The sequence below is a fragment of the Sardina pilchardus genome, chromosome 14 (genome assembly GCF_963854185.1).
Source record: "Sardina pilchardus chromosome 14, fSarPil1.1, whole genome shotgun sequence".
NCBI lineage: Eukaryota > Metazoa > Chordata > Actinopteri > Clupeiformes > Clupeidae > Sardina > Sardina pilchardus.
The window spans coordinates 8,778,204-8,783,203 of record NC_085007.1 but is presented as its reverse complement, the minus strand read 5'-3'; positions in this window follow the sequence as shown (position 1 = coordinate 8,783,203).

The window sequence follows — 5,000 nt, the reverse complement described above, 5'->3', positions numbered from 1 at the left end:
CATCACGGAGCCTTCTGGACAGGATTAAGGGTTAAAGGCTTTCAAGATGGGGAGCATTATGAGGAGATCCGTGTGTAGTTCATTAGAGGGATTAGGGCACAGGACACACTAATAACGCTAACGCTAAAGCTAACGCTACACTAGCCATGGGGCCCTGTTCATGCCCCACCGGCAGAGTGTGTGTGTGTAGCCCTGCCAGACTCATGACGAACCAATCAGAGACAGAACGAACACACACACACATACACACACACTTCAGTGGGAGCATGCACACATGAAACAGCATAGTCGAAAGAGCACCTAAAAATATCACAACCACTCGAGAACTAAGCATTGAATCGGTCATTTCTACAATACAAAACTTTTTATCTCACTGTAATGCAAGATAAATTCATGTCAACACAACCACAAATATCACCCACAATCAATACACAACAGACAAATCTCACACAACCCTCTCTTATAACAAACAACATAAACAATTTTACTAACAGTGAACAAACAATAGCCTACATAACTAACTAGCTCCATTTCAACTATAGGCTATATACCTATGTAACATTTTATTTGATTATAAATACATCACTTAACGTAATTTTAAGTTATGAATATCTGATCTGAATGACTCCAATATATTAGGCCTGTATTAGAACAAAACAATAACGCATCACTAAAGTCTAAATGATATGATATAGAGACTGTACTGATAAAGTCACGGCAACAGAATGGATGTATGGATTTGGGTTAGACTTTTGAGATGGACTCCATTATGTTTTTCAGATCGCTTTTAGATGAACAAAGATTAATCACGGTCGCAGCCGCGGAGTGCTGCTGCAATTAGAGCGACAGGCTCGCGTCGGAGGCCGGCTAATTGAATCAGAAAATGAGAGACCACGCCACGCGCTATAATTGGCAGGTTCCAGAGAAGCAGGTGCCAGTCTGTTCATCTAACGACCGCGAGCAAATTAGAACCGTCGTGGAGATAGAAAAAAAATGGGGGAGAAAAAGAAAAAAAGGGGGGAAAAGTGCTTGTTATCAAAGTGACAGCGAACACAGAGTCCTTACGGGGTTTTCCTCGGTCCCTCTCCTGTGGGCTGTCAACTGGATCATTCACCATCAGACCGAATCAAGCAGGAATAACTGCTGAACGAGATAAAGAGGAGACGCCGCGCGCTGCCTTGCCTTTGTTTTGAATGCCTCCCAGGAAAATATTAATAATATATGAAACACTGCTCCCCAGCGTCAGTTTTACCAGCTCCATTTGGAACCTGCCACACAACTTAAGTAAACTAAATTCTTCGCGGTAACTAGTTGTAATGTGGAATTACTGCAACATGTGACACATTGCTACACATGACTTTTGTATTTGCCACTGTATCTCATACAATAACTAAATGCATGAATATGTGGTTGTGAGCGCATTATATTACTTAAAGGGTTCAATAATAATACATAAACATGCAATAATGTGTTTTGGTTGCTTTTACATTTTTTATAATATTCACTGTAAATTCAACTACAGGATCAGAGTGCCAGGTGTTTCCATTCAGATCTGTAATGAACATTTATTTACAAACAATGTTCTGATCCTACAAAATATTTTTTAAAAATATTTATAATCACAGTTTGAACATCTTAAACAACACTGGAAAATGTTCATCATATTAACGTAAATAATGTATATAATGTCAATAATAATCATGTCACGTTTTGAGACACTTTTACAGACTCTTTTGCAGTGTGTTTGTGCTACTCACTTGTCCCACTGAGGACAGGACAGGAGAGGAGGGTAGAAGAGAGGAGAGGATAGAAGAGGAGGGGAGAGGAGGCGAGAGGAGAGGATAGGCTCTGAGTATAGGCTGTGGATTAGAGTGACCGCACGAAGCAGCTGGGCTCAGGCAGACGTGTGGCATGAGACGATTGACCGTCCGTCTGGAGACAGACGTGTAGTATGAGACAATTGGCCATCCGTAGAGCAAGAGAGAGAGAGAGAGAGGGGGGGGGGAGAGAGGGAGAGAGAGAGACGGAAAGAGCGTTCTAACGAGGTCGCAGCCAACCTGTCACCAGTATTAATACTGCTACTGCCACAAGAAAATGTGCCGGGTTTGCATTAACGTGATTTCAATTAGCCAAGAGTCCAACCCCACCCCAGACAACCCCACCCGTCCCCAGACCAACCCCCACCACCCCACTCTACCCCACCCCACCCGTCCCCTTTCCCCCACTCCCCTGCCCCCCCCCAACAGGTCCCCGTGTGGCCCCTAGACTCCCCAGCGCTGGCCCTTAGATGCTTAATAACCTGCCTAAGTCCAGTAAGACATTAATGCCCCCTCGCCCCATAAACTTGGGGGATTAGAGGCTTTGAGCAGCATGTCACTCACCAGTCCGACTTTGAGCTGATCAATAGAAATGATCTAATTTGGCCTCCTTCCGGATTGTAAGCAGCGCTGCGTGGCCTGCTGAGTAAGAGGAGAGTGAGGGAGAGAGAAGTGCAACAGAACCGCATCCGATAAAAGACACTTAAAAAAGGTGCTATACAGAGCCAAAAATGGTTCTATTGCATGCTTCGTACATGGCACTCCTAAACGGTTCTTTAAACCATTTTGAAGGATTCATCAAAGGAATCCCTAAGAGTGTACCAAGTCTCCTTTTTACTCTGTGAATACTGCGGATTGGTCTTGAAGTGCAGCTCAAGTGTGATGCAAAGACATTACTGTTCAGTGATCTGACTTTGGTCTTTTGCATTTGTTGAAAGCAGAGAATGTCTGTCTGTCTCTCTGTTTTCTATATGCACATGCATGCACGCACACACACATTCACTCACTCACTCTCTCTCACACACGCACACAGTTACACAGTAAAACAACACATAAATACATAAAACGAAATACATCTACAAAGCACATAAAAGTAACAAGGCACATATGCACACAATCCCACTTACACATGCATGCACGTACACACACACACACACACACACAACAAAGTACATGTAAAGTAGCCTCTCAAGTCTTCTCATCTTGTAATTAAAATACATCCATTAAACATGAAAAACTGTGGCCCTCGTTAGGAAGCACTTTTAATTGGTGACATCCAACAGCAAAACGATAATTATTTTTGGCCCCTTGCCTTTTTGTGTGTAAATGCTTGAACAAAGCTTTTTAAAAGAATATGCAGCGTTTTAGAGGAGGAAAAACTGCGAAACTACGAAACACGAACACTACTCAGAAGGAAGCTATAAAGGCGTGAGAGAGACAAGGGGGAGAGAGAGAGAAATGTAGAGAGGGAGAGAGAGAATCAGAGAGAGAGAGAGGGAGGGAGGGAGGGAGAGTTTCACAGACTGTGCCTCCTCCTCCTCTCCTGTTTTCACAGATGAAGGAGATGGGTCCTTTCTGACCGCAGTTTTTTCGCTGGTGTTGTTTTGGACCAGTCGGCGCTCTCAATCCAACACGCCCTCAAGGAGTTCATGACACTCCACTGCAACAAAGACCACTCTCTCAGCCAACACAAATCCCCTGTGAAGGTGTGTGTGTGTGTGTGTCTGTGTGTGTGTGTGTGTGTGTGTGTGTGTGTGTGTGTGTGTGCGCGCGCGCGCGCACGTCTGTGTGTGCGTCTGTGTGTGTCTGTGTTGGGTTTGTGTTCATGTGCATGTCTGACGAAGAAAGAGTGCCTACAGTTGAATGTGTGTGTGTGTGTGTGTGTGTGTCTGTGTTGCGTTTGTGTTCATGTGTTCATGTGTATGTCTAATGGAGTAAGAGTGCCTACAGTTGAATGCGTGTGTGTGTGTGTGTGTGTGTGTGTGTGTGTGTGTACATGTGTGAGAGTGTGTGTGTGTATGTGTGTGTGCTGGTGTGAGCCCACTCAGTCCCTGATCTCCGTGAGTGTAGAGGGGTCACCACCAACCCGTGTGTGGTGTCACAGCCCTGTCAGGAAACCGCCTGAGGACTGCCTGAGTTCGCGATCCACCTAAGGGAGGTGTCCTCCACCCCCCCATCACACACACACACACACACACACACACACACACACACACACACACACACACACACACAGACCACCTTCCCTCCCCAGCTCACTGAGGCTGAGCTGCTGTGCTGCAACACTCACGAGATGAAAGCGAGTGATTGGGGGGGAGGAGTAGAGGATGGAGGGGGGTGGGGTGGGTGGAGGGGGGGTCACTAACCTTCCACAGGGCAGCCATGGCCAGAAGTTCAAACTGTCAAGCACACAGACAAACACAATAGACAGGCTGCCTGGGTTACTTCAGCCTGTCATCCCAATTGGGAAAAGTAGCCTTGCATTTTTGGAATAATTTCCCCGCTAAAATATCTGTAAAATGCTGAAATCCTAAAGTGACATTTTTTTTAATAAATCAATGGACTTTGTAATTGCATTTTTTCTTTTTAATTGCACAAGGTATGTGCCATGCTTCTTCTACCTGACAGTTAATTATGGATTTAAGTGAGCTCTAAACGAGTGTTTAGCCTACATCACAAACTGAAACCATTGGGATGTCTTGCAGCTTAATATTGCCGAAACTTGCGTACTGCATGATATTTGATAATAATCTAAGATACGTCGTCTCACTGGCATTTGCACGCAACATTATGAAGTTATCAATGCAGTTTTAAATATTGCAGATTAGAGTCGCAATTTTCATAATCTTGCCTATTTCTTAAAAATTGAGAACGCCAATACACCTATACGATGAGGAACATAATATGTTTGTAATATATAGCCTATATATATATATGCAGCCCCCAATGGGTATAATAACAACACCAATAATAATTATAGGCCTAATAATAATAATTTTCATGAGATAGAAATTGGCACGTTACAATGCTAAATAGAAGCTTCGAAGCATAAGCCTCGTTCTCGCTTTTACACTTTTACCAAGTTCAACCTAATCATTGCGAAATGTTTTTTGACTAGGCAGTGAGTGCGAAAAGCCCGGAGCCCACGCGGGAAAAGAAAGCGTCCATGATAATTTTAAAGAC